Here is a 7275-nt window from a genome sequence, read left to right on the forward strand (position 1 = left end):
TATGGCTGCATAGTATTCGTTGGTGTATATGTACCACATTTTCTTTATCCAGTCTATCACTGATGGACATTGAGGTTGATACCATGTCTTTGCTATTGTGAATAGAGCTGCAATGAACATACACCTGCATGTGTCTTTATAATAAAAAGATTTATATTCCTTTAGGTATATACCCAGTAATGGGATTGCTGAGTCAAATGGCATTTCTATCTTTAGGTTTTTGAGGAATCACCACACTGCCTTCCACAATGGTTGAACTAATTTACACTCCTACCAACGGTGTATAAGAGTTCATTTTTCTCTATAACCTTGCTAGCATCTGTTGTTGACTTTCTTATAATAGCCATTCAGACTGGTATGAGATGGTATCTCATTGTGGTTTTGATTTGCGTTTCTCTAATGATCAGTGATGTTGAGCTTTTTTCATATGATTTTTGGCCACATGCATATCTCCTTTTGAAAAGTGTTCATGTCCTTTGCCTGCTTTTTAATGAGGTTGTTTGTTTTGTTTATGTAAATTTGTTTAAGTTCCTTATAGATGCTGTATATTAGACTTTGTTGGGTGCCATAGTTTGCAAAAATATTTTCCAATTTTATAGGTTGTTTTTTCCATTGATAGCTTATTTTTCTGTACAGAAGTCTTTAATTAGATCCCATTTGTCAATTTTTACTTTTGTTGCAATTGCTTTTGGCATCCTATTTGTGAAATCTTTGCCTGTGCCTATGTCCTTAATAGTATTGCCTAGATTGTCTTCCAGAGTTTTTATAGTTTTGGGTTTTACATTTAAGTCTTTAATCCATCTTGAGTTAATTTTCATATATGGTATAAGGAAGGGGTCCAGTATCAATCTTCTCCATATGGCTAGCCAATTATCCCAGCAGAATTTTTTGAGTAGGAAGTCCTTTCCCCATTGCTTTTTTTTTTTTGTCAGGTTTGTCAAAGATCAGATACCTGTAGGTATGTGGTCTTATTTCTGGTTTCTCCATTCTGTTCCATTGGCTTTTATGTCTGTTTTTGTACCTGTACCATGCTGTTTTGGTTACTGTAGCCCTGTAGTATAATTTGAAATTGGGTAGCATGATGCCTCCAGCTTTGTTCTTTTGCTTAGGATTATCTTGGTTATTCTGGCTTTTTTTGGTTGCTTATGAATCTTAAAATAATCTTTTCTAATTCTGTGAAGAATATCAATGCTAGTTTAATAGGAATGGCATTGAATCTATAAATTGCTTTGAGCAGTATGGCCATTTCATGATATTGATTTTTCCTATCCAAGAGCATGGAATGTTTTCCCATTTGTCTCTGTTCTCTCTGATTTCTTTAAGCAGTATTTTGTGGTTCTCCCTGTAGAGATCTTTTACCTCCTGATATGGTTTGGCTGTGTCCCCACCCAAATCTCATTTGAATTGTAGCTCCCATAATTCCCATGGACCTGGTGGGAGGTGACTGATGTAGGCAGGTTTCTCCCATGCTGTTCTTGTGATAGTGAATAAGTCTTATGATATCTGATGGTTTTATAAAGGGCAGTTCCCCTGCACATGCTGTCTTGCCTGCCACTACGTAAGACGTGCCTTTGCTCTCCTTTGCCTTCCACCATGATTATAAGTCCTCCCCAGCCATGCGGAACTGTGAGTCCATTAAGTCTCTTTTTCTTTATAAATTACTCAGTCTCAGGTATTTCTTCATAGCAGTAAGAAAATGTACGAATACACCTCCCTAGTTAGCTATATTCCTAGGTATTTTTTTCTTTTTGTGGCAGTTGTGAATGGAAGTTTGTTCCTGATTTGGCTCTTGGCTTCACTATTGTTGGTATGTATGAATGATAGTGATTTTTGCACGTTGACTTTGTACCGTGAGACTTTGCTGAATCAGTTTAAGAAGCTTTGGGCTGAGAATGGGGTTTTCTAGATATAGGATCACGCTATCTGCAAACAGTTTGGCATCCTGTCTTTCCATTTGGATGCCCTTTATTTCTCTCTCTTGCCTGATTGCCCTGGCCAGAACTTCCAATTCTATGTTGAATAGAAGTGGTGAGAGAGGGCATCCTTGTGCCAGTTTTCAAGGGGAATGCTTCCAGCTTTTGCCCATTCAGTATGATGTTGGTTGTGGGTTTGTCGTATATGGCTCTTATTGTTTTGAGGTATGTTCCTTCAGTACCTAGCTTATTGAGAGTTTTTAACATAAATGGATGTTGAATTTTATTGAAAGCCTTTTCTGCATCTATTGAGAAAATCATGTGGTTTTTGTCTTGAGTTCTGTTTATGTGATGAATCACATTTATTGGTTCGCATATGTTGAACCAACCTTGCATCCTGTGGATGAAGCCAACTTGACTGTGGTGGATAAGCTTTTTGATGCATTACTGGGTTCAGTTTGCGAGTATTTTGTTGAAGAGTTTTGCATCAGTGTTCATCAAGGATATTGGCCTGAAGTTTTCTGTTTCTGTGTGTGTCTGCAAGGTTTTTGTATCAGGATGATGCTGGCCTCATAGAATGTGTTAAGGAGGAGTCCCTCCTCAATTCTTTGGAATAGTTTCAGTAGGAATGGTACCAGTTCTTCTTTGTACTTCTGGTAGAATTCAGCTGTGAATCTTTTTTGGTCCTGGGCTTTTTCCACTTGGCAGGCTATTCATTACTGCCTCAATTTCAGAACTTTTTATTGTTCTGTTCAGGGATTCAATTTCTTCCTGGTTCTTCCTTGGGAGGGTGTTTGTATCCAGGAATTTATCTATTTCTTCCAGATTTTCTAGTTTATGTACATAGAGGTGTTCATAATATTATCTGATGGTTATTTGTATTTCTGTGGGGTCAGTGGTAATATCCCTCTTGTCATTTCTAATTCTGTTTATTTGAATCTCCTCTCTTTTATTCATTAGTCTAGCAAGTGGTCTGTCTATGTTATTAATTTTTTCAAATAACAGACTCCTAGATTCTTTCATTTTTTGAATGGTTTTTGTGTTGCTATCTCCTTCAGTTCAAGTCTGATTCTGGTTATTGTCTTCTGCTAGCTTTGGGATTTGTTTGCTCTTTGTTCTCTAGTTCTTTTAGTGGTGAAACATCATAATTAAAAGAGGTTGAAAAATTTGACATTTTTCTAACTTTTTGATGTGGGCATTTAATGCTATAAATTTCCCCCTTAACACTGCATTAGCTATGTCCCAGAGACATATGTTGTCTCTTTGTTCTCATTGCTTTTCAGAAACTTCTTGATTTCTGCCTTAATTTTATTATTTACCCAAAAGTCGTTCAGGAGTAGGCTATTCAATTTCCATGTAATTTTATGGTTTTGAGTGAATTCCTTAGTATTGATTTCTAATTTGATTGCTCTGTGGACCAAGAGGCTGTTTGTTGTGATCTCAGTTCTATTGCATTTGCCAAGGAGTGTTTTACTTCTGATTATATGATTGATTTTAGAGTAAGGGCCATGTGGCCATGAGAAGAATGTGTATTTTGTTGTTTTGGGATGGAGAGTTCTATAGATATTCATAAGGTTCAGTTGATGCAACCACAGCACTTTCTTCTAACAATTCTGTCATTTAATCACCTCAAATCAGAAACACATAGTTCGAACTTTGTTTTGACACACTTTCTATTACAGGTTTTTCTCTAATACAGTCATTTATATATTTTAAATACATCTATCCTCAGTACATATGTCTCTGACAAAGGTAATCTTTGATTACATCTTCCTGGGGGAAGTTGGATAAAGACATATTCAGGATTGAGTTAGGAGAAAGAGAAACTGGTGTTTCTGGGTGGACGATGAAAGTGCTTGATCATTTTCACTATTCCCCTAACTGATTATTGACATCAGACACTTCTAGTAGATTTGATATATGTCATGTTTTCTTTCTTTTAGATTTATACTGATAACTCAGTGTTAAAATATCATTGCAAACCTAGCATCATTGTGCAATTCCCTGCTCAAACATTTATTTATTTAATAATTCCCAGTCCTGATGGTATTACTGTTTTAGAAACAAATCCTGGGCTAGGTGTTTAGGGCATGATGCAGCTCTACTACAGAATGAGGATTTAAAGAGCTTTTTGTTTTATTTCTCATTGCATGGAGGTAAAGACTTTTCTGGTATTGATAGAAAGTAAAAGTTGTGCCACGTTGACAGTACAGATGAAACAAGGCACGGCATTAACTGTTCCATCTGGTGTTTCTTAAATAGGACAAACTATTCTTAGAGCTCTGTAAAGTGTCTGCTTCATCTCACAAGAGTTGGAAATGACTGGGCCTCTTAGTGAACTCAATAGGTAGAAGATGTGACTTTTAAAGCTAGATGAGAAAAAAGTGGAGACATAAGGCATATGGAGAAGAAATGTCTAGCAAGGGATTCTGTTTCTATGAAAACTCAACAAATAGGAGTTTTTGTTTTGTTTTCTAACAATAATCACAATTCTGTTCCCAATCCCAAAACCTTATTTTTAATAAAAAGCCATGTTTGTGCTCTTAAATAATCCTTTTGAGATTATTATTACAATTTATTATTTGCAGTGATAAACTCAGAAGTCCACAGGTGTTTAGCTGAAATATCAAAGCCACTGTCTCTGCATGTGGCTCATAACATTTTTGGCAGCTATTGCTGCAATAAAGCTTCCTTTCTATCCTCTAGTCTGGGCACTGAAAGAGCTGGTACATTGCAATGGGCCCTGTGTAATTGGATGGCTGCGAAGTTATCTCAGATTATTCTCGTTTTTCTGTTTTACAACATTTTTTGTCTTATTAATTGCTTTTTTCAAGCTAAACGTTAGATAGCACAGGTTTTTGATCAGAAAGTCTTTGGAAATTTTCTTGGGAATCACCATCTTATAACATAAAGTTTAAAAAGCAAGCTTCAGAAGACCAATCCTGGATTGTGAGTAACCTGATGAGTCATATTGGCAATCAGATCCAAGAACAGTAGAGTTCAAGTGTAATTTACTTGGTTTCTTATGTCTCCATGTATTTATGGAAAGGGCTCATTCACTATAGTACCAAAACTTTAAAATAACTAGGAATTACGTATTTTCAAAAGAATATAAACCTATACTAGAAGATAGAGAAAATATTGAAAAACACAAGTATAACAAGGTTCTGGTACAGAGGATTCATGTGGTAAATATATCTTTTCCTGAGTGAATCTATAAATTCAATGTAATAATTACAATAAAAACCCCAGAGGGACTTTAATGTAACTTGACTCTAGAGTTCCCCTGGAACAGAAAGTTCATAAAATAGTTAAGAAAGTATTGAGAAAAAAAAATAAGAAAAAAACCAATTGTTCTTTTTACACGATTGGTGATTATTTCCTGGACAGCTCAGTTTGCTTTATGAACAAACCATAGGTCTTTTTAAAATTAGTCCAAAAGTTAGAATTTTTTCTAGTTCAAGAGATTTATGTCACATTTCACCAGTGCCTTTCTGGTTGAATTAATTTTGTACAAGTCAACTCCCCTTAAGGTTTTATTAGTATGATTTTATAAGAACAAGACTGTAGTATGTTTGCCACAAAATAATGCTTTAAAGATTTTATTATTTTTCATTATTTTACACAAAAATCTCTAAGGCTTTGAAGTAATATCAGTTTTAATAGTAAACTAAATAGTGAAATTTAAGTTAAAATTATTTTTCTAATTTTAAGTAGTCTCTGAATTAACCCATGACCAGGATAAATATTTTGTCATTACAAAAAATAATAAATGAATTTAAAAATGATCATCTGTATATGGTCATGCTTCACTGTAAAACAAATTAGTCTATTCCTGGACTCTTAACTCTGTGTCAATAACATCTTACAAGAGGATTCAAGCAGAGAAACAGATGCAAATTTATTGTCTAATTTACACTTAATGAGATGATGGGAGTTGAATCTGTGAACTACTTTTCTTCTTTCATGACCCATGAAAGGTATTCTAAGGAAAGCTGGTGGTTTCAGAACATGATATATTTTGAAAATATTCTATTGTATGGGATCTTTAATTTTATCCTAGACTGCTCCAATGAACTATCTACAAACAGGCCAAGGTAGCATTTGAAATGGATGTTTTACTAAAGATTCTATGTCAAAATAAAGTTAAATCGAGCTGAGACAGAATGATGTTCTTCTACATTAACTGAGTTTCTGGTGATCACTATTTTGCATTTAGTAGTCTTGGGCTTCTAACAGATTCTTTGGCCTGGGCCCTCACTGAGCATGTTGTCCCATGGGGTACCTTCTTCTGCTTCCACAGAAGCCCTCTCCCTGAAGAAGGCAGCCCTCCCCAGTCCAGGGGTATTGCAGGCAACAAGGAGCTTTCACACAGGGCAGCCATGTCTTGCTCCTCTACCACCTCTTCCTGAATATGGAGGAGAAGTTCATCTTGGGCTGATCCCTGAGGAATTCTTCCATTTTCTTTATCCTAAAACTGGTATAACAGGACCTTATGTGTTTGGAACTGGACTTACGTTGCATGCTCTTTCCAAAGAAATATATGTGATTACCCCAGAGATCTTCTCTACCATATCATTAGTAGAGTTACTTATCTTTGTAATTAAAAAATATGGTGCCTCTGTTGGAGAATTTTCTGATAAACTGAATGAGCAAAAAAAGAAATTGCCCAACTAGAAGAGGTGAAGTACGCTTCCATCAAACAAATCCAGGATACCATTGATTTGGAGAAGTCACAGCAGGCTGTGGGTCACAAGTGCCATTACCTTTTTGATGCCAAGAGGAATAACATTGCTATGACTTTGGAGAATACTCTTCAGGAATGGCTGCATCGAGTATATAAGGAGGTAAAGAATCACCTGTACTATCATATCTCTGTGCAGGTTATGATGTGTTGAAAGGAACAAGAGCACATGATAAACTGGGTGGAAAAGCATGTGGTAGCGAAGCAAATGGTGCAGAGCACAGCTAGAAAAGAAAATTGCCAAGTGCATTGCTGAACAAAAGTTGTTCACGAAGAAGGCTCAAGCATGAGCAGTCCTGTAAATTTATCTATCCCAGTTGAGACAGCTAAAAACCCTTGACCTACTAAATGGAAACTAGTCTATGTGATGAAATCTTTCTGTATTGCTCTCTACTGAAGTTACGGTTTACCTTGCCTAAACATGAAAAGTTTGAGTTTCCTATACTGAGAGAACTAAATCTATTGGCCAGTCAGATGCTTCTCATCCTCCTTACTCCACATTTTGAGTTGTTCTATGATCACTTTTAAATAAGTAGTTTGCCTTTATTAAAACTGTCTGGTTAAAGATTATCAAGCTATAGTTTAAATTTGTAATGAACTCCACCATATTGTAATAAA

The 7275-nt window shown here is 35.8% G+C and overlaps 1 pseudogene; it reads left to right on the forward strand.

Moving 5' to 3' along the window:
- Nucleotides 1-6179: 6179 nt before the first annotated feature.
- Nucleotides 6180-6947, forward strand: LOC101143799 (ATP synthase F(0) complex subunit B1, mitochondrial-like; annotated as a pseudogene).
- Nucleotides 6948-7275: the final 328 nt, after the last annotated feature.

Source organism: Gorilla gorilla, chromosome 11 (genome assembly GCF_029281585.2).
Source record: "Gorilla gorilla gorilla isolate KB3781 chromosome 11, NHGRI_mGorGor1-v2.1_pri, whole genome shotgun sequence".
In the NCBI taxonomy this organism is placed as follows: Eukaryota; Metazoa; Chordata; class Mammalia; order Primates; family Hominidae; genus Gorilla; species Gorilla gorilla.